A 23,873-nucleotide genomic window follows, 5' to 3' on the forward strand; every position below is an offset into this window, starting at 1 on the left:
TGTACTGTGTCTCTAAATGGATTCGTCCCAAGGTGAATACAGTAATGCTTTAAAGTAGTGTATTTGTTAAGTATTCTGTCAGGACCGTAAATCGGAACAGGACAGCATCATTTCTGCTGGGAAGGCAGGATCTTATCAGGATTCTAGAGCCTCATGAATGGCAGTCATATCTTCCTTGGTGGCGAGGAGGAACTCAGTACAAACTCATGGGAAAATGCTCCCAAACCAGCACTCACAAGCCCTGTCAGGGCCATGAATCCAGATATGCAAACAGAAGTAAGGGCTGCAATCCCACTAGTGAGGGTAAAAATGAAAAAAACAACAACAACAACAACTGAACAAAAAAACCCCAAAGCAAACCAAGCCAACCAAACAATCAAACAAACAAAGCCGGGATCACTAACATAATGAGTTTTCTACATAAGTCTCTCAAGGCAGTCTCATACCAATTCAGTCATCCATTGAAGGGCGGTATCTACTTCTTCTGAGCTTGCGCTGCTTCTGGGGACCGTGACAGCATAGGCACTCAAATACTTCATGTCTGGCAAAGCTAGTCTGTACCTAAACTTCACCACGTCATTTAAAGTTGGGGATGTGGCAGTTGGGCGCATACCAGAAAGATGCAGCCACAAAGGCTGAACTCTCCCCAAGTTTCGAAGTACTCAGATCCCCATGTTTGCTCTAGTTTCCTCTCTGGCTTCGGCTGGGAATGTTTGTGCCAGCAACCTAGAGAAGAAAATGAAGTCCATTGCACACAGATGCTTGGCCAGCTCTCAGTAATGAAACACGTCTTTATCGTCCACAATTTTTGATTTAAGGAAAGGGGCAAAACTGCCCACATTTTGCAGAGAAAATAAAATATATAAAAAAAGAAGTAAGCCTCATGCTTAGGTTGTGAAATGCAGCTTCCTCGGGACAATAAAGACGTGTTTCATTATGGAAAGTGGCCGACCATCTGTGCGCATTTGACTCGTATCCCTCAGATCTGGGAACTAACAAGGCCAGTTTTACACTCACTTCACTGGCTGTAACTGTGCTGATGTGTCTGACTTTGTAAGCATTGCCAGCATTTTTGGAACGAAGGCCACATGCCTCCCACTCTGCTGGGCATGATTCTGCTGTGGGGCGTGGGGAAGCCCTCCCGCTGCCCCTCCGGTGGGCAGAGATGTTCGGCGCACTGCCTGTCATGTATTGATCTGAAGCGTTCTTTCCTATGTGACTGGCAGCCTCTAGTATGGCTGAAATAATCTCAGAGCAGCAACACTCATGCTGCTTAAAGGACGTAGCATGACATGCTACCTCACGCTGAAGTAATACTGGGCAAACCATGGTTTGTTGGTAAAATCCTGCAGTGGCCCTGTGTACACTGCTCTGCTGTTTGCTCTGCTCACACTGATTTTCAAGCAAGGGAGAGCTGCTGGATGGATGCACCTGGATCTGGATGCTTGTTATCTGTAGGTGGTGTACAGCCCTTGGGACCCCAGCACTGTGCCTGACCTGTGGGGACTTGCTGGAGAGGACACTCTTGGGGAACCACCACCCACACCATGATGTCCATCCAGTGCCATGGGTGGTTGTGCCACCACTTACAACTTCCCCCCAGCTAACACAGGCTGTGTCCACCTTTGGCAACTAGCCCTTGACCTGGTTGTTGTTAGCCAGGCAGCCGTGTTGTGCACTGTTGCAGAAATGGGCAGAGTGCTGTGAGAGGAGAATGTTGTGGTAAGCATGGGAAGGGGTTTTTTTTTTTGAACAATGGGATGGAGCAGAAGGTGACATGTCCTGGAGTTGGCTTCATTCTGAGTTCAGGTTATTCATGACATGGAAAGATTCAGCTCTCACATCTCACCTGTTGAAGGCCAAACCTTCATGCAGATCTTTGGCTTTTACATTTTAAACATATCCTTTTATGTTTCCAGCTCACTGTGCAGTCTCTCTGTTCATCTATTTCTGATGCTTCCTATGGCTATACAAGTACCAAGGCTGCCACTGGTTAGGAAAAAAATGCCTCCAATTTCAGGAGAGACAAAGCTCTGGGAACAGTAACAGTTGATATCTATCCAACATGATTGAAGATGTACTAAAATCTACTTGGGCTGCTCCAAAATCCATCAAAGACAGCATAAAGACCCCAGCTGTGACCACCAGCCCTTGGATCAGGTCCTAAATGAAGCCACGTGGACTGTCTGTGGACAGAAGAAACACAGCCCTAAGACCACGATGTGGCAAAGATATGACATTTCCATAACAGCAGGCAAACTGATTAAAAAAAAAAAAAGTCCAGAAGAGCAGAACAGCACAGGCTTCCTCTGTGTCTGTTCTGTATGGCTCTGAAAGTGTAATACAGTACCAGGAGCCCTCATTTCTGAACATGACACAAGGAGCTGGAATTGGTGTTTACACAGTCATTTTAGGGAAGGAGAGTTTAATTTCAACAGCACACCACCTACACATGTGCCTGGATGTCATTATTGGCAGGTGCATCTAATCACAAAAACACCAATCAAATAATAAAAACATTAAGTTTCAGCTCAAGATCAAAGGAATGAACCAAAACCTCTACCCTTGCTCAGCCTGATGTGTTAGCCACATGCCTCAATACCTAGAGCTTCAAGATTATTCATTCCTTCAAGGCACATATGTTTGACTCTCTGAGAAAGCTGAGGAGTTTCTCCTCCTGGACCCTCACCTGTAAAATCCATTGGCAGCAGTGTTCCTGGGAGTAATGCGAGGAAACTGAGCTAGGAGAAATTTCTGGATGGTAAGGTCTTGTAAAGGGCTATAGGGAAAAGCTCAAGGAGTGATGCAGCTCAGGTGAGCAGATATCCAGCCGTGCTTGCTGAGGGTTTGCATTACCCCTTTGAGGATGGAGGGAGCTGAGCATGCTGATCAGGGACAGATGGGTGACAAGCAGCACTATTAAAAATAGGAGAGATGGTAGCATGGCACTGACCAAAACCAAACCCTTCCAAGGCTCGGGTCGCACGCTCAACGTTTAGGTCATTTTAAAACTACATTAGATAAGGAGTTCAAGAAGACACGATCTGGATCAGTCCTGCACTGAGTTCCCAGGGGAAAGCTTGAGATACGATTTAATAGCTTTTTCTCCCAGTTCTAATTTCCATTAAGTGGAAGGCTTTGTGCCTGCCAAAACCAGAAGGCAAGGGTTCTTTGAAATGCTTGGCTAAATGCTCCTCTCTCTTGTACCAGGAGAAGCACAGATTTAATTCCACAGCAATCACTGGAGCTCACCCAGGGCCTCTGGTGTTTGGGGCAGGAACCTGTCTGATGTCCCCACCATGTCCCCTGCTCGAACCTTCACACAGACACTGCTCATGTCTGTCCAAAGCACACAGCAGCTGTCCCATCATCCTGGGAACGACAGTCCCTGTCTCTGTCGGGCTATGGTGCAGCATGACTTTCTTTGGGTTTTATTCTTTCTAAACTAACTAGCTACTGGCCACTGAAACTGGCATTTTAGAGTCATTAAATTGCAGCTGCTTGGCATAGTGCAACCAGACAAGTGAGGAAAAAAGGAAAGGGAGCAAGAGATTTGTGTGCACAGAGTCCAGGTCAACAGTGGTTTATTAAGTCCCATTAACCATATGGTCACGATTATAATAAAAGTCTGAGTTATGGCCAGTGACATGCGTAAATCGCCCCCCCTCCTCAAAACCCAATATATATATGATGGGTGTAGATACAATGTGAACACAGACCTATATCACAGTTTTTTTAACCCTTTCTGATCCCCAGGAGAAAGGAACAAAAACACAAATGCAACCTGGTTCTGTCTGATGACTCTCAAACCTCTCAAAAGATACAGCCTCTCCTGCTGCTGCTCTCCTTTCCTTCAAGAGCTCACTGCAACTTCTTGGGTTGAGAGACTGCTCTTACACCATCAGACTCCAGTAATTAGAATATTTTTCTGTGTGCCAGCAGTGGATCCAGCTCCTACTCTCCTCTCCTACTCCCTCACCTGCCTTGTGAAGAACCTGCGTGGCTCTAATGGGCTCCCCCTGAGCTGGGTGGGTGTAGTTCAGAGCAGAATTTGTCCCCGCATACTTCTGAGCAGTTTTGTAATGGGCTAAGTCTGGACTGAGACACCTGCAGGCTCGTCCTTACAGGTGAGAAAATATCCTTGACTTCTTTAGTACCGCCTTCAGAAAGTACTCACAGTACTCTGCTGGCATGTGACGATTTGACATGTGAGATGAAAAGGCTCTTCAGCTATTTCATGGGTCAAAGAGCTGAGGTAAAAAGAGGCACTGGCTAATATAAGTGGTGACACTTGTGAGAGAGATAGAAAGAAAATTCAGAGAGCATGAGTAGGAAGAAACAGCAAAAGTTATTGAGGTATTTCCCTAGCTAGGCCAGAGAAGGCAACAAATAGTGAAAAGGAATATGTAATTTTAAAAATTATTAAAAATTATTTCTATTTTAATCATTGTGGGAGTTACTAACTCCTGGAAGGGAATTTAAATGTATGATTTTTTTCTTTAGCAAAATTCCTTTTTAACAGAAAGAAGGAACTGGCTGTGAAGGGCAGTGATTCCTTCCGGGCTGTCACCTCTGCTGTGCAATGTGGCTGCAAGCACCGGGGCTGTGAGCCCCCAGCCTCTCGCAGCCACAGGCGAGGGAGCTGCAGGAGCCGTGGGGAGGCCAGGAGTCCCACGCAGAGCCGGTGTCCAGCCCAGCACCGGTCCCTCTGGCTCCTGCTGCCGCGATGCCACCTCTGCTGGGTTGCAACCGAGGCAGTGGTACCAGCTGCTCTGCCGTGTTGACTCTGGCTGCTTGCCTCAAGGTCTCTGAGTCTGTGAGATAGCCACAATGCAATTCACACTGTCCTGTCTAAGTGATTATTTTTCTGGAGAGGTTCTCTTCTTGCAGTGCTCCTTCCTTAGCCTATGTGTTAGTGTCTCCTCCTCCCATGTGAACACACACCAGGCAGATCTCCAGCTCTTGTAAACTGGACCATGCCTGGTGACACCTTGCCCCAGTAGAGGTTTTGGCCTGTTGGTCTTTGACCATGAACCATGACATTTTAAAAGATATTTTCATCTCGTGTCTCTGAGGAGGATAAAAATCCAGCTCTTCAGGGTTTGGATACATCACCACTAAGCTAGGGAAAGGCTCCGCACTCCTTGTCACTGTTACAGGGTTGATCTGAAAAGCAGCAGAATTTGTGCCTTACTCTACGTTAGGAGCAAGGACGGTGGCAGAGAGCAGATGGGTGCAGGCTGGCACAGGCTGGCACAGCAGGCAGGGAGCAGTGGCTGGGGTGACTGTTAAGGAAGACCCAGAATTTGGGAAAGATTATATCTGCAAGCAGCAGTGGTCAACATGCAACACTGGGGATGATATCTGGGCTGGTTCTCCCCTCAGGCATCTCAGTAGTGCAAAGCAAACAGCATGGCCAAGCAATTCCCAGTGCACCTTCATCATGCCTAAACCACATACCTGTCCATCCTCTTCTCCAACACAGCTGCACATCCAGCCTCAGCCCAAAGTCACGCAAAACTCAGCTGCTAACACTTACCTGAGCACCCCCTTCTGACACAACCCACACTCATCCCCTCCCTTCAGCAGCTTCCTAAATCTCCATCCCGAGGAGTGATTTGCCTCGGGGACTCCAGTTCTGACGGAGAAAAGGCCCTGGTCAGAACAACTTTCCTTTCCATCACTGGGAGATGGAGAATTTCAGACAGCAAAGCCTAGGACATAAATAAAAATTTGGTTGAGACAGCATTGGGAAGTGCCGGATGTGCAAAGAAATGACCTAGAAGGTAAAAGTCAAAGATAAATAAGAACAGTCCGTGTAAACTGTGTGCTCATCTTAACAATAAACAGAGCGGCTGCTGTGGATAAACTTGAAAGGGCTCCACTTTGCAAAGATGAATGGTTTGCTGAGCCTGCTCTGGGCTCCGTTTGAGGGGCTTCGGCATGAGTAATTGGGTGTGAGAAGCGCTTGCTCACCAGGGCCGGAGCAGGCGAGCTCCGAGGAGGGGGAACGTGTAATGATCGCTGGGGTTATTTATTGTTTCGTTTGCTCATTAGCTTGGCATCACCTTAAGTCTCCAGCCACAGCACGTGATGGCTTTGAACTGGCGCCCCGGGTGTCGCGGACACTGTGACATGCAGTTTTGATGTGTGCCCCGCAGCTCCCGTAGGATTTCCGCTCTCCGCTCTGCTCAGTCCAGCCGTCTGGCTGGGGATAAATCACCCTCCCCTCCCCAGAACAGCTCAGAGGTTTATTGGTATTATCTATCATTGTAGAGTCCTCGTCTGGACGCGTGCAAGCTTACTGTCTCTCAACAGTGAGGGCAGGATTTCAGTGTGCTGGGAGAGCTAAAACATGGGGAGCTGAAGCCTCCTGGGTTTCCCCCGGCTTGCTATTCATCACAGGCAGTGTGCAAAACTGGAGACAGGCCACGGGATGGAGCACAGTTGGCTCTTCCTGAAGGCTCTTGCCTGCAGAGAGGGAGGCTCTGCAGCCAGCCTGGACATAACTCCCCAAGATGGGAGAGCGTGGCAGGGCTGGCCCTGCTCTCTGCGGCTCTTGGCCAGAGGCTGGTTGAATTTTGCACTCTGTCTCCTCTGCAAGGTGAAGTCTTCCTTGATGGCACTGCCTGGCCTTAGCAGTGCTGGGGAAGATGCAATGTTAGAAGACAAGCCCATGGAGAAAAGGGAAATTATCAGACCAGGGACACCAACACTGATCCAAAACAGTTGCACAAATGCCAGTTGACTGATTGGAAGTGTAACATATAACAGAGGATTTTGTCCAACACATTATGGACTCAGCAGGCCATCTGCACAAAGGGAGACTGTCAGTAGCAACATCTTCTACCATCAGCCAGCCCCATCCCTTTCACTTGTCACCTATAGTTCCCTAACCTAAAGAAAGCCTGTGACAGAGACCACAGTCTTCCTTAAGCCACTCTGATGTCACTCATGATCATGACAATGTGTCATGCCACTGCCATGATAAAATACAAGTTCAGCAAAACTACATTGACAGGAGGCTTCCAAGAGGACAACTGCAATTGCAGTAGCATTTACACAGGCCATGTAAATGATCTGGTCTTCTTGACTTCTTGACTTTCCCAGCCTGCTAGAGCTTACTACTTAGGGTGAGCATTAGCAAACTACGTGAGTAGACAGATCCATTGCCCAATGTCCTATATCCTACCGATCAGTATAAAATCATGGAATGAGAACTCTGTGGTAAAAGAAACATGGGAACTTGTCTCTTCCTCCTTTCAGAAAAAAACCACCCAGTTAGCAAAAGCCAATGCAAACATCTAAACATTTCAACACACAGTAAAAGGCAGTAGGCTTTAAGTTCTGCTGGGAGGAACCTCGAAAGTCCTCTGCTGAGAAATTCATGGGCTCAGACATGGAAAACTGAAGACCAGAAGCAAGAGCCTTTGAGAAGCTCCTGGTTATTGGAAGAGAGCTCAATTTCTTAGCTTATATCCAGTACAAGAGATCTAACACAGAACAGCAACAAGCACTTAGCTTGGCCACAAGGGCAAACACTATGTGTCCAGGGTGATGGATGTGAGGCACATTAGAAGGTAAAAAGGTGGTTTTAAAGCTGTGGATCCACTTGCAAATATCTGGTGGGTTTTCTATGAATCCCCACCCAGCAGGCAACACCTCAGCTTCTCTGTAGACAGGCAGAATTACAATTCTCCCAGACACTGTTCTGGGCTTCCGCCCTGTAACAACCACCCTGCAAATACCTCTGTAGTGTCCCCAGCAGTTTGCAAGCTCTAGATAAAGCCGACACTTAGACTTGTCCCCCAATCTTTCCCTGACTCCCTTCACACCTTCCCATCCCAGCTCCATGCAACACAAGCAGCAGATCTCCCATCTCAGGGCTGTTTTCCCATTTTTTCCTGCCATGCTCTGTTCAGTCATATGCCCTACACATGTGACAGAGTTCAGCCCCCTGGGGCTGCAGGCAGGGGGCAGCTGCATGGCGTGGGCAATGCCCTTTTTATCATGCTTCCTCCCTGGTCCCGAAACTGGTATGCTCTGGGTGACAGTCCCAGTTCTCTGCCACCCCTCCTGCACCAGCAGAGAGGATTGCAGGCATGGGGTTTTACAGGTTTTGCAATGGTGGCTCCGTTCCCAACTTGCTAGCCAGGAAGACATGTGGTGAGTCCCTTCTGCTGCTCCACCTGGAGCCATCCATGTGAATGCAGATGGGGTGCCCAGGTAATCGGACCCTGGAGGGGGATAAAGAGGCCCTGGAAGGCTGCAGGAACTGAGTACTCCAGCAGAAACACCCAAGTGCACCTCTGTGATTCTGGATGACAGACACATAAAAGGCATCTATTTCAGCTCCTTGGAGCCAGATGCCTCCTCCTTCCTCTGCTGGGCAGAGAGCCGGCTCAGCATGGAGTTTTCTCTCCCATTTCCTAGGGATGTCAGTCAAAGCAGGGCTCTTGGAAGTTCAAGCGTGGCCAAAAGGAAGCAGATTTCAAAACACACCCCTCGTCCATTCCCCCTTCCTATGCCTTTTGTTTCCAGTTCTCCCTCCCCCCATCAAAGAAAGAAACAAGAAAAGATTCTGGAATCACCAAGCCATGATCTATCATTCTTCCAGGGGAGATTCTTCTAATATTAATCAACACAAGCCTTTCTCCCTGCCTCCACTGCCCCAAGGGGGCAGTGGGCTTGGAACACTCAAGCGGGTTTCTGATGGGTCTTGCAGCAAAATTGCTTAGTTCTCAGTTGGAGTGAGATGGTATTGGAGCAGTTGCCAGACTTTCTGAGATTCTTGGAAGATAAATGAGATTTACTGCCTATTCCCTAGCACTGTGAAGGCACAGGACACACAGAAATGCTGCTGTATTCTGCAAAGCAACAGGCTTCTTCATCTTGTAAATTTGGGCCAGAGTCCCCACTTCACTGCAATTGTCTGAGCGAGGAAGGTGTGGTTCTGGCTGGGAGCTGTGGCACCTTCTGTATTTTACTTTCAACCGTGGACTGGATTGCAGAAGCATACAGATTATCCTAAACACATCAGCTGCTGACAGATCTCTGGGGTTGGCCTCCCAGTGACAGAGAGTACAATTTCTCAGGCCGCATTTTCCCCTTCGAGTCCCTCCCCTTGGGTCTCTCAGGGGGTGCCAGCAGAGTGGCACAGGAGTGGGCTGTTGTCTCCCTGTGCCTGGTGGTGACAGCTTTGCACTGGGAACATGCAACAAGTTAGGGATCTTTGGAGGGTGTGGAGGGACTGAAGTGAGATGGAGACATTGCTCCGTCCTGCAGTCTCTCCCCTCAGTACAGACAGCATGAATGTCTCTGGTGTTAAGCTCTGCAGATCAGCCAAAGAATGTCCTCAGTGGCTGCCAAGTGGGACACTCCCATCCACGCAGTTCACAATTCCGATGCTAGCTGGCCTCCCTTCAGGCCAGGGCTCAGGTCCCTGGATGGCAAGAGGCACACAAGGATCTCCCAGCTCCTCCTCACCAGGAAGTAAAGCAGGTGTCCAGTCAGTGTTTAATCTCCTGGGAATGAAACAAGGACATGTTCAGGTTTCCAAGTAAACTTAGAAGAGGCTGCTCTTCCCTCCTCTGCATCTGACTCCCATGATACATTCTTGGCTGGGGATGAATTAATTTTCTGCTGTGCCCATCATTACTGATTTGGTTGTTTCACAGAAAGATATTTGCAAAACCTTGCACCCCCACTGTTGGTATAATTTTGCCACTAGATTTACTCCAGTTCATTAAAACCATGGTGAAGGTCTCTAATCTTTCACCAATCCCTGCAGGCTCTGCTGACTTCATGGATCTTGCTCTGATCTCTGCCCTCAACATCCCTTTGACTTTTCCTTTCTTTTGCTATTTAGTTAGTTTAAGCATCAACAGCCATCAGCAGCCACTAAGCAACTGCCTTAGTAATCCTTCTGATAGCCTTAAAAGCACAAGAGATAAAGAGGGAGAACAAAAGGGAAGCTTCCAAAACCCTGCATGGGAACCTGGGTGCTAAAGCATAAGTAGGCCACACTACCCCTCAAGATCTCCAGAGGGTCAAAAGAAGCCACATCAGGGCTGGTGTCCAAAGAATTTGCTACAAAATAGTGTGACCTCCTGACCACTTTGGCTAAAGGCAAATAAATAATCTGACAGGTGAAGATAGCGACTTGAATCTTCTCCACCACCAAGAGCAGGGAGTGCCTCTAAATCATATCCATTTTCGTGCTCAAACTGCCTTGCAGAAGTCTCCTTCTGGTGGTAGATCATCTTGTAACAATCCCTTTCATACATGTTGCCAGCAATAAATATGTCCTCTCTGGATCCTCATCTCCAGAATGCTCTTGCCATATTTTATTCACTTTTTATCTCAGTCTAAAGGAAGATGATTTCACATTCCTTGATTTCCAATTTTTGCTCTCATTGTTTTATTGTTTAACTCTGCAAGCTATTCTTCAATTTTTCTATTTTTCTTTCTTTTTCTTTTTTTTTTTTCCCCCAAATATCAGACTAAAGAGTCACAAATATGGATACAATGCCGAGGACCAGGTTGGAATTATATTTGCCCCTTTCTTATTACTGGGATCAGGACTGCCAAGGAAAACAAACAAACAAACAAACAAACAAACAACTTGATTTACTTTTTGAATCCTTTTTCAACTCAGCATCAAGATCTGCTGGGACTGGGTCAGACCTCAGTTGCTGGCTTTACCCCACAGGACAGCCTGGCAGTCAGCAGGGAGCAAGGGCAGGCAGCACAGCCCTCCCTGGGGCTGACCTGCTCCAACACACCAACAGACTGAGCCACCAGCACAAAGCCCTCTGCACTGACATAAGTGAGGAACACTCGCTACAGCTTGGCCAGAGAAAACCTCACTATAGTCACTATATACAGGGAATCTACCAGTAGCTGTTGCTTGCCTCATCGTTTCTTTCGTGGCTCTGGGCCATTGATACAGGATTAAAAACACAGTCCCTGTCTTGTGTGTCTTGTGGATCTTACAGTCTGGCTGCAGTAGACCCAAATGCCTTTCAAGTTAAGGTCCAACCTTGATCTGAATTTTCATGAAGACTCTTCTGTTGAGGCTCATCTCAGAAGATTTTTGTTTGGATGTTTGAGAGACTTTCAAATAACTTAAGAGGAGAGTGCTGAAATTGCATAGACTTTGGTGAGAATTCCCACAGAAAAATAATCCATATTGGGATTTTTTCCAGCTATAGGAACTGTGCTGGAGTTTCAAAAAATACTATCTTGATTTGTTTTGTTTTGTTTTATTTTACTTCATTTAATTTCATTTATTTTTATGTTGTCCTTGTTTCCAGTATTCCATTGCACATCACGGTAAGAAGATCCTGGAGACACACTTGGAACTAGCACAAAAAAGGATAGCAAATATAATGTAGAAAGGAAATCAAAATAGTATTTAGAAATCTGACACATTTCCTAAACTGGAAGCAGTATTTTCATGAAACAAAAGCCTTTTTAAATGTCTGAAACAATCTAAAAATTCTGCTTCACTGAAAATTATAAACATATTCGTTTTCATTTTTAGTTTAGACAGAAAAGAAACTCATCAGTGATGACATCTCCTGTACAAGCAGCATTTGGAGACTGAAGCAGCCCTTGGTCTGTGTCTTTAAGAAGGAGGGATGACAAGAGGCTGGCATGCAGTGGCTGTTAGCATTTCCAAGATGCTTTGTATTATGGCAGGACAGAAGAGTTGACAGTCTCTTCTCAGTTCTGTGGTTAGCTGGCTACAGGCATGCAGTCATTACTTTATATTAATGTGAGATGTGAACATTGTTTTGCTGGTTATAATTACTCTCCAAGTGGTACAACCTTAAAAATTACAGCTTTGGAGAATCTTTTTCTCTGTAGTTCTTCCTGGGAGTCCCTGCCTGGGTCGGTTCCCAATAAAGAGATTTTCTAAGGGGGGTGGGAAACTATTGATTGATTTATTTTCTTTTGGATGCTAATTAACTTCGATGTTCTGCAGCCACACTCCTGGCTGCCATACTGCATGCAGGGAAACAGCAGGGCTGGGCCTCCGCTTGGGAGAAAGACCACAGCGGGGGTGAGATGGGAGTGAGTGTCGTGGGTTTATGTTGCAGTTTGCTCATAAGCCAGAAGCAGAAACCTTTCTAAAGAGCCCTTCTTTTCACAAGACACCCCAATGGACAGTAGTGGGGATGTCCCCGTTCACCAGTCTTTTTGAATATCCCAAGGCAGATGGAGATACCCTGGTGTGGGGTTGCCCTCCAATGAAGAGGGAGTGGGAACTGCTTGTGCCCCCACAGGCAGCTGTACCTTCTGGAAAGGTTGTTCTGCAGCTGCCAGAGTCCTCAGCTTCCACACCAGCCAGATCGAAAGCAAGGCAAAGACATCTGAAACAATTGCTTAAGCAGTGATGAAAGGAATCAGACTCCCTTTATCTCCAGGAAAGACACGGTGTCATCAGGCTTTGCACCATGTTTCAGCACCATTCTCTTCACCGAGCCGGCCAGCAAGGGTCTGTGTGGCTGTACAAGCAGATGTGGTGATGGATTCACTGCTGTTGAGTCTAAGGCTTGGATGAAAACCAAGCTGCTCCTCTCACATGAGCAGGAGCCATCAACAGTGATGACCTCCAGTAACACTCAGCTCTCAATGGGATCTTAACCAGATCATTCACCTCTATCAACAGAGTCCTTCAGCACACATCAAAATGAGGTGCTGGCAAACCTAGAAGCACACTGAAGCCCTTCTAGGCTTTGGGTTCATGTTGCCGTGGCACACCAATCCTCAGGGCAGCAGAGCGAATTTAGGAAGGCATGTAGGTGGCTAATTCCATGCACAGACATTCCCTCCTCAGCCCAACAAAGCAGTAGCCATTTGCAAACATATAAAAAGTGGCTGGCCTTCAGCTAGGGTCCACAGTGTGCTTCAGAGTCCAAGTGAGGCTGCAGTGTCCAAACTGTTTGAATGCCGGAAGTACAAACCCACATTTTTTTTCTTTACTACCTCCCTCCTCACTCTCTTTTTGTTTTGTTTTAGAGTACAGCAGGGCAAAGTGAAATAAGAATGGAGGGATGTACTCCTTTCTTCTGGTAATGGAGAAGAGAGGTGGCCTCTTTTGCAGAGGAAACAACCCTATTTTACAGAATATAATTTTAAGATACCTAGTGTTAATGTTTACACGATGCTGCTTCTACTAGAGCAACACGTGATACCCACATTTATGGTAGCAGCCTTCTCAGCCATCATTTTGCCACACACATCATAAGTCAGCAAGACCTCCTGCATGTTTGCCATGGAGCTCTGGCTTTGTGCCTCTCCTCCAACCAATTTGTACCACACTCTGAGTATTTAGCAACTTGTTGCAGCGCAGAGACAAGCCATAAATCCCTTGTGGGGAACTGTGCTATAAATGTCCACTTGGACCTCTACACTGCCAAGATGAAGCAGGCTGTACCCTTAGGCCACGGGAAAGCAACCCCTATAAAGCCAGTCTATAAACGAGAGGTGGGTGAGGAGAGCCCCTGTTAACCTGTACCATTCACTCCTGAGCAGGATGCAGAGAGCCTCACTGAACTTAACATGAGACAACAGCAGCTCTGCCCACTAGGATGGATCTAGCATAGACAGATGGTCCAACGGAGCAAAGTCAAACACTTTTCATGTTGCAGTGAGAGGTAGAAAGATGAGAAGGGGCAAGAAAAGCTGTGGAGACACGTGTTTCTGCTCACAACATGGAAGTAACAGAATGCTGGTGCCACTCACCAGCAGGCTGGATACAAGTATCCCTCTGGAGAGCAGGCAAGTAATACAGTGTGATTGTTGATTCATAGTAAACCAACCTTTAGGCTCCTGCTGCCTGTCTCTTTCTAATCCAGTCCCAGATCCTCCAGGTTTATTCAGATATCTCACTCCTCTTTAGACACATACTTCCCATTAATGCTAATGAAATGTTCCTAAACAGGAGACAGATGCCTAGATCAGAGGCAGATGCATAGATCATTTAGAGAACCTGGAATCCTAGCAGTAACTGATTTCTGTCAATTAACTCATTTTTTCTGATGGTGGAAATGAGAACAGAATTTAGTCCATTGCTCTCAGAGCATTCAGTGGGTACCTGTGCTGCTGTGCATTCAAAGAATAGATATCTCTAAATACTGGGATGGGTAAACTTTTTTTCTCAGAAGCAGCAATGAACCTTTCTGCAAATGGAATTGGCAGATCCATCATCAGTCTGAAAGAAAACAAACAAGCCAGTAGAGCATTTTTATTTCTTCAAGGAGGACCAGGGAAACCAGCAGCTTTTTGCCCTCCTAAGTTATCTAGAGCACCTCAGAAAATTAGAAGACATTTATCCACAACAGAGTACTCTCTCTGTATCTCTAATCCCACCCAATATCTGGGTCAGGATTGTGTGATGGGTGAATCCATACCTTATGGTTGTCTGGGTAGAGTGCCAAAACTGTCTCAGTGCCCAAGACCAGCATGCTGACCCCCCCAAAAAATGCAGAGATTTCCAGCAACGTGACACAAGTGTTCCAAAAGAAGCTTAAAGCGTCATCCATCCCGTCTCCAACACAGACCAAACTACGTGAGTGACTTTGTGAAACAGCAGCAGCTGAGCTGGAGTTACCAGGGCTCTTTTGGCTAGCACTAGAAACCCAGCTATTGGCCAACAGTCTGAGCTGTCAGCGGCAGATGACTGGGTGCTATGGGATCGTTCTCCAAGCTCTCAGACAATGAAAAGACTGTTTTTTTTCCCAAGCCTCCTCACTGACTGCCACATTTAATGAAGATGCATGTTGGTACAGTCAGCACCTTAGGTGGTGAGACCATCAGTTGTCTTCTGCAATGAAAGGGCTCTTTTTTCACCCTTTTAGTTAGTGAAGCTTATTGAGAGAGACTGCAAGAGATGAATTATCCCATCTGAAAAGCCTGGGCCTGTTGAATCTCGTAGGGTGGCTAGCTGGGCAGCGCTATTGCAACACGAAGATGACTCAACCACATAGCATCTTTGTTGGCATCCCATTAGCTGCTGCAGAGATGATTATTTCTTTATTGCTAAACAGAGTCTGTCAGTGGCTTGGGGCACTTCTGTGAAAAATGTAACAGAGGCAGAATAATAATTCAAAACATGCCAGACCAGAAAACCATGGCTCATCGTATCAGACTCTTTCTGCCTGAAAATCAACCAGTCCAGATCGTTCAGGATGGGTGAATCAATGGCACAGATGCTTGTGACTTCACTAGAAGTAGTGCATCCTTCCAGGAAAGCAAGATCCCCTCTCATACAAATGGCCTTACGAATACAGAGCAGAAGGTAGCAGAGAAATTATCTGAGCAGAAGCTGCATCAGCAGAACTGACTCAGAAGAGAAATTTGCTTTTCAAAGTTTTCCATGAGGCGTCAGCTGCTCTTGGGTGAAGGGATGCTAGCAGGCAGCATCCCAGTTACTTTCCCACTGTGGGAACCAAACCCTTTTAAAACTGTTTTGACTGTAACCAAGGAATAAGAGAGATGGATGAAGCTAACCGAAAGTGTGACAATCTCCTAGAGGCACACAGATGGTGAGCAGACCCTGGAAACTGATTCACTTTGAGCAATCACTTTCCTGAAGCACATTTTGGATAGTTTTCAGCCTCTCTGAGGACCTGAGGAAACCCGTAATTTCTCCAAGGCAAAAGGAGAGGCAGGAGGGAAGAAGGGAAAAAAGCATGATTTTTCCTTGAAATGCACATTCACACATATTTATTTATTCACCCCTTGACACTGAGAGAAGCTCATCTCTCAGAGAACGATCACCCGTGGCTCAGCCCAGATGGAGGTGGGATACAAATTTCATTGCCAGTGCTAACCATGAAAAGATTTTCCCATTTTACCAGAAACCACAGTCTTCCATAGTTCCCAGACTGCTCAAGTGATGTATAGCTTGGTAATTGTCCTGAAAGATAAGGGGAAGCCTCCTCTGCGGTTGCATTTGATATTAGCCTGATGTATGGGATTGCTCAGTGCTGGCTCGGTGGAGGGTGTCTAGAGACAGTGTGGAGTATGTCTCTCTGCCTTCTTCTCGCTAGGGAAACTCTGCTGGTGGCAAGCAGGATCCTGAGGGTTGCAAATTGCTTTCCCACATCTAACATCCCTTTCATAGCAGCCTTAGTAATTTTTTGGCATGAGGAGGAGGAGAGTTAAAGGGTTGTTTATAGCTGCTCTGAGCCTTCTTTGCAGTGCTGCCTCCTCTGCGGCCCCCCTGCACCAGGAACAGAAGGGTAAGAGTGAAATGGGACATGGCAGGGAGCATCTTGCAAGTGGAAGAGGGAGAAAAGCTTCTGGAGAGCGAAACCTTCAGCCATGGCAAGTAGCAGAAGCCTGTATTCTTGGGTCAGTGCAAGCAACACTGGAGAAACCCTTAATCGATTTTCCAGTAGAAACACTGGTAGTGGCAATTCCTGCTAACCAGATAGAGCCTGCAATCCCTAATTTTCTACTTTCCAGAGAGAAGTGAGGAGGATCTCATTAAGATTTTGGGATTGTCCAAGCAATCAGGATGAGCAGCCGCTAGATGGCATGTCCATCCTTGTCCAGACTCGGTATCCTATAGCCATGAAAGTTCAGAGTGTCCCCGCTCATCCCACACCGGCACAGCAAAAGGATGAAATGTTATCTCAGCATCTGCACTAAGAAAATGCTGGCACACTTTGCAGCTATTTTGCACTGGGGATCTGCAATCTGATGAACATTCCTCTGTGATTTTGAAAGGATTTAAAAATAAGCTGTGCACAGATTTTGCAAACTTGCTCTCACTGGTTTCAGTGGAGATGTACTGGGACTGCAAAGAGCATTTATGTGCAAAACAGCTCGTAAAAGAAAATACACAGTGCTTTGTTCTCCCACAGGAGGGCTAGTGAATTATTTGGGTAGAACCCACATGAAGTAAGAAGTTATTGGTAGATACTATTTTCCAGATCCTCAGCTGCTGTTATGTGGTATACTTCCCTCATTTATACTAGCTGAGAGTCTAGTCTCTAGGTCTCCAGATCAGAATTAAGCAGGACACCAAGAGGTCTTTGGAGAAAGGAAGTTTTATTTGAGGAGACTGTCAACCACTCTAGATTTGGATCACTTTCTCTCAGAGACTTAATCTCAGAGGAACTGGCAAAACAGAAAAAGCAGGAGTGAATCAAGCACATTAAGGCATTTATGCTGTCAGTCACAGTATTTTCCACGTGTAGCAGCAAATTTCGAAGTCTTCCAAAGCAGAGAGTTCCAGTGTAGCATTTGTCATTGAAAAACTGGCTTGTACTACACAGAAATCTACAAGAAAACCAAGCTCATGGATTTCCCTATCAAACCAGTCTTATGTACCATAAAGAATTTGGGTTCTGGTGCAAAAAGACTAAAATAACCCCCTGACCCACTGCCAATTTTTCCACTACAACATAAATGATTAGAAGTATTGTACAGGGTTTTTTTAAATTCTCCCTTGTTTTCTTAATTTGTGCATACGGGTAAAGGCAAAGACTGTGCTTTTATTTGATGTTATTTTGAAATTAACCCTTTATGTCTCACTTGCATGCCTATAAACTTCTCTAGTACTTCTTAGAGGGTACCAGCCCTAGCTCTCTGTAACATGAATTAGATCAAGTTGGACAACAAATATGTTACTTTCATGAAACAAAACAGCAACTAAAAATAGATATTTGAATTTCCTAAACACGTTTAAAGCTGACAGGGAGCATACAGCAAAACTATACAGCTGGGAGGGGAGGGAAAGGGAGTCTCACATTTTGTGAGTTCTCTATGTTGCTAACCTCTATGGAGTCACGATGCTCTGCCGAAATTTTGGGGTACTTCTATGATGCAAATAACAAATAATCCTCCCCAGGAGAGCGCTGCTGGAGATCCAGCCCCGGATTTGAGGCTAAAGAGAGACACCAAGTGGAAGAAAGGCACATGACCAATTGCGGACCTCAAGGATTTGACTCCTACACGGGGTTCACTGCAGCTTTATGTGCATAAACAAGTGATGCAGAGGCGCGTTTAGGCACCTCACTGCCCATGTGGGCATTGGAATATGCACCTGAGTGCGAAAGAGCAGGGAGGCAAAGGTGAAAAGAGACTTCTTTCAACGTAGGATTTAAAATTGGCTCTGCATAGCAAGGAGTTGCTTGTATGCCTTCATAAATGAAGTTGAAGGGTGTTAAGTCTCTAACACTTTTGTGGACCTGAGCTCACACAAGAAGTACTAGTGTCATAGAATTGTTTGTTCCACTTGCCTTGCTCCTGCAGGTAAATCATGTCAGTGTTGCATGCATTTCCCTGAGAAAATATCCAGCCTGGCAGTGCCAGTGCCTGAGTGCTTTCATTTACTTTGGCAGACCTTGAAAAGGGTTCTCCTTCCTTGGACTTTCTGGAGTGTCTATGCTGACTGGACTGAAGTGGATGACTGCTAATCAGTGTCTGGGGCTAAGGGGTATGGAATGAACACTGCTTAAGCAACAGCATCTGTCATGACATACTCATTCCTCTCAATCCAAGGTAACAGTTAAAATAACTGTCAAGAAAGAGATGAGTGTTTAAACACATTTATTCAGCCTTGTGTCACAGACAGAGGTGGTCCAGGTCAACATGAGTGCCAGGAGTGAATCACACATAAGATTTGCCCAGATGTGCCTGTGTTTCTCTGGTGCCAATTTTGTTCTTCCTTTCTGAAAAAGGGCAGATCCATGCAACTTTACATTCAAGTTATGATCCTAGGAGGAAAGTAGTCTCAGTATCAGCACTCCGGCTCCTTCTTCCTACTACGCAGAAAAATGCATATAGTCATCCTGGCAGCCTACCCTCAGAAACACTGTTTTGGAAAAATACTTTGCAAAATAGCTAAAAACTTGTAGGAGAAATCTCATGGTGCTTTGGCATTTCACAACCTTCCAGTACAAAGCTAGACAAAACCCAGAATATCACTTCATTTTTTAACTACTAGGTCAAAACAAGGTTTTAAGTGGAACCTGTTGTGCTCCCACAGGCTGCCTTTAGAAACAAGATGCTACTTTGCTCCTGAAGGAACAGTGGAAATGCTTGGTGCCCTCTGAAGAGGAGGTTGTGATTCAATGTAAGGTCTCTCCTGCAAAAGGCACAAACCAGACACCTTGTATCTCCAAGGAGAGAAAGCACACGGGAAGAAGGAGAATGTCCCTGTGTAAGAGGAAGAAGAAAGATTTTGGTATCTAGTGTGGAAGCCTCAGGAGTAAGGTCAAGTTCTTCAGGTGTCCATCCGTATCTACATGTTTAAATGAACTGAGCCTGAATGCCACCTCTTTGGAATTAGTTTCTGGTTGCCAAAAATGACTGCAAAAGGCACAAAGAGGATTGTAAAATTGTATTAAGTTCTAGCTCTATCAAGTTCCACAAAGTCACACTATGAATGTTGTTAGCCCAGGTATGCCCAGCTACTGAACAGCACTCGGCAGCACAAGCAAGAGCTCCTTGGTGACTGGGATGCTGGTTTTAAACTTCTCTGGCATTTTCTGTCTTATCTGCCTCAAATGAGCAAGACTATGGCAATGGTCATGGTCTCTTCTCAACCCAGAGATATCTGTGACCTTCTCACACTCTGTGGAAGACCTTCTGAGATTTTTTTTTTTTTTTCCTATGAGGATTTTTAAAAAAGGATAAATTCTGGAAAGCACAGGATGGTAAATCTGAGTTGTTCCAGCAAATTTCCCATCCCAAAAGTCAAACAGATGTCCAGCTCATGGGGGCACATGTTCCCACACTTGCTAATGCCCAATGGATCACAAACTCTTGAAGTTCAGAAGTTCCAAAGTCAGTACCTAGAAAGACACATCCTTGTGTGCTTCATTTTCCCGTGCCCACCGAGGGAAGAGAAATATCTTCTTGCGAAATACCGACTTTGGGAGTGCAGTCACCTCTGTAATACTCAGCTGTGAGGGACCCCTACCAGGGTCCAAAATAACCAAGCTACAGAGGAATCTGCTTCCCAGTTGCGTGGTGGCTCTGGCAAAGCAGTTTCTCTTTCTCTTGTCCAAGTCGAACTTCGCCTGGAAAATTCCAATTGCCTGCAGTTCTCATTTCAACCAAGGGAGGGCAACTCGTCATCAGCAAAATTAATTCAGTTTACTAAAGCTGACGTTCACCTCGAAATCATAAAGCTCAGAATTAGTAAAAATAATTAATTTTTTAAAAGTCTACTTTTAAAACATACCTTTTGATAAACATATTTTTTCCCTAAAGTTAAATTAGTCTCCCATTGCCCCATAATCCCCAGCAACCACTGCACTTTCATTGATGTTCACTCTAACCATTATTCTTTGTATATGATTAAGCTGCTAGGAAATCACAGCTTTTGGCAAATAGAAGAGAATTCCACTTACAGTGCCATGCAAGCACTTCTGTCAAATTAGACTTGACAAATTCTGTAATTTTAAATTGTGCTTTGCATCCCATCTATTTTATACTGTGTTACTAAACAGACACTAACTGTGAACTCTAAGTTGCTTTATCATATTTTTGTTTTTATTTTTTAACTTGGAATTTAAACATAAAAAATACAGCAATTCTTTGCTCTATTTTTGAAGTCTTTCCTCTGTCTCAAAGCAATCATGAAAGAACATTCTTCTCAAACTTAGGCAGTTTGTATTGATAGTTACAGCATTCATCACCATGCCACCTGAGCCTTTAAATGTTTTGGCCCTGTCAGCACAGAGATCTTAGAGTCACAGCAACATATGGCCAGTTCAAAGATATTTCAAGGGAAAGAAAAATGCAAACTTTATGAATCCACACGTGTCATCCTCCTTCTCTGTCCTCCCTAATGCCAAGGACTTATTTCCTGCTTATGATATATGTAACACTGGATGGCAACCTGTGCCAGCTGAACCTCAGACCCCTTTTTCTCAGAGATCCTCTGAGATTAAAGTCTCTCCCACTCTGCAGCTTGCTGTAGAACTACCTTGAGACTTTCCATCTCTGCTCTACAGGGAGATGTGAAGAGCTGCCTGTAGATAAAATGGTGGGAACTTGCTTGCTTGCATCCCACTGTTCCAGAATTGCTCCTACCTAGCCCAGCACGGTTTTACCAACAGAGAATAAGGGGCTGCAGCTCCCTCCATCGTTAGCAGCCATCCACAATTAGTGGACAGCTGTGCGGTAGCTGTGTTTTTCGTTGCAATGCAGTGGGGCTCTGGGGACTGTGCAGCTTCTTGCAGCCCAGAGCACGGCTGCAAACAGCCATGAAGATGCAGCACAGCCAGCTCTGTGCAGCGCATTAGTATTCCCCGTGCCTGAAGGAGACAGACTTTGTGTACAAATGAATCAGGACCTGTATGAGGCTGCATCCCAGGGACTTGGATCCCTGTGCAGACTTCCCCTATTTATCCACAGGATAGGCCATGACTTGATTGGGTAAAGCAATTAATTATTTCTGAAAAGAAAGTATCATTTTGACAGGGAATGGTTGTTGTGTTTGAAATGAAGATGGCCTAAGGAAAACCAGATTGTTTGGCTGAATGACCTGTTGGCTGGTCTCTGGCTGCCTTTGAAATGGTATTTGGTCTTTGGCCTTACATGCCACATAATGGTGGGTTTCTCCAGCCTGTGTGTTTTCTTACAAGCACTTTTTTTCTTACAATCACTAGCTGAGAATCCAGCCTACTGTGTTTGTTGAACAAGATGCTGTTTATACTTGGGCTTTTAGTTTACCATCTGTGCACAGCTCAGCTGCAACATCTCTGCAGATCTGTTTATCCTCTGTTGCCAAGTCCCTGTTGTAAGCTCTCAGAAGGACATGATTTACTTCAGACTTTCTAATAAAATTCAGGCTCTTTGCAAGCTTGCTTTCAAAACCTATTCCCTGTTCTCAGCAAATGCAGTGGTATAGACTTAATGCTTTTCTACATACTCACTGATTCACATCAAAGAGGCACTGAAGCATAACCAGTTATACATGCAACCACTGGTGCGCATACACCTCCATGCTGCCCTTGCTAACACGTATGCCATTCTCGAAGCCAATGACACAAATTCAGTCAGGCACTGGAGCTCCTGGCACATACACAACCCATTTTTGGTGCACCTTGAAATCACTTTTTTTTAAACCCATTTTCTTTAAGAAACAGCCTTTGCACTAATTCTCAGGGGAATATTTTCAGCCCAGGCTTCCTTCCTCAAAGGAGGACACTTTTGGTAAGAATCAGAGACAAGCTACATGCTCAGTGCTTGGATTCTCTGTCAGTGCACAGGTGAGGTAGACTGAATATAAGAACAGGCAGACACTATTTCACCTGTCCCACAGAGCCTTTTGTCTTTATAGGTAAGTATTTTGGCTTAGAGAGTATGGACATAAGCCTGACCAGATGTTTAAATTAAAGACAAAGCCTGTTACAAAGCCTATTTGACATTCTCTTTGAGAATAGGAGTGTTTTTATGAAGGCTAATTCTGCTTGAAAAGAGATAATGGAGTGCTGCCATAGCACACATAGTGCCCAAGACTGGTTGCAAATATATTTTCAGACACTTGTCCAAATGATTCTGATGCAAAATTTGTCCTCATCTTAGACACTGATGTTTCAGCTCTTTTGGTAAGAGTGAGGAGCCTGAGCAAAGTTAGACTTATTAGACAGTTTGTAGGCCATGGATAGCCTGGTATTGCTGTGGACAGTTGCAGAAAGAGGTGACAAGACCACACCTTTAAAAGCCCCTGTGCAGGGTGAGTCATCTCACTTCCACCTTATCAACCCCGTTCTGCTTCTGCACCTTCATTTCGACCCCCTCTCCCTGGCTGAGGCTGCATGCCAACCGCAGCTGGTGAGCCTGCAGTTACCTGCATCGTCTCGGAGGAGGGCACACAGACCGGGCTGCTCCCTGAAATGTCTGTGGCAATCAGCGAGTGGCACCTGCTCTCCAAGTGCAGTCACCTCCCGTGGCCCCTCCTGGCTCACGCTATCCAAGGCACATGAAGGAGGATGTGATCTGTGTTTGCCCATTGCACGACCACATGCTTATCCTGCTAACAATGTAAGATGTCTGCAGGATAATATACAGGCTAGTGGGAAGGCTGCTGTGCACCGCTGCTGCAAAAATGCAGAAGGACATGTTTAATCCTGATACCAGAGGAAGAGAATGAGAGCTGCATGGAAAGGTTTGAACTGGATGGGGCACTAACTGCAAGAATTGAAGCCAAGTGCATGCAACAAATAAAGCACAGCACAGAAAAGGAGCTTTAAAAATCTTTTCTTCAAAGCCTGGCAGCATGGTGAGGAATCACCTTGCAGGCACAGGAAAGATGATTGAGAGGCATCTTGGATATCAGAGGATAAACTAAGGTGGCCATGGTACACCTGTCTCAGTACAAAGGCCAAGATGTTTTTTTCTGTCTCCAGGAATGACGACAGGGGCCTTGAGCTTCATGAGTTTGCAGTTCCTCGTCCTGCCAGGACAGTGGAAACCACGAAAATGAGGAATGCTGCTCCTCGGAAGGGTGAGGGACCTCCTGGCCTTCCCTTGTTTTCAAGGCTTGCCTGATTTGGTTTTGGTATCTTTGAAATAAGTATCTAAAGAAGTTCACAGTTTTGTTACTATTGGATTGCCTTATCTCAATTATTTTTACTTCTGTTCTGCCAGAAGAGAAAAAGCAGGATCCTATTGGGCTAGTTATGCCACATGTCAAGAACAAAGTGCTGTGAGCTTGCTGGCTGCTGCGCAAAACGGATATGCTACACAGAACGGGGAAGCCCAGGGAAACAATGCAATGACACTGGTCAGCAAACAGTAGCCACATGACGCTAGCACCTCACCATCGTCACATTGCTGTAATCACTGAGCTTAGCGGGATTTGGACAGGGAACAATGCAGCAGCCGTGCTGATGTTT

The sequence above is a fragment of the Patagioenas fasciata genome, chromosome 5, assembly GCF_037038585.1.
Source record: "Patagioenas fasciata isolate bPatFas1 chromosome 5, bPatFas1.hap1, whole genome shotgun sequence".
NCBI classification, from domain to species: domain Eukaryota; kingdom Metazoa; phylum Chordata; class Aves; order Columbiformes; family Columbidae; genus Patagioenas; species Patagioenas fasciata.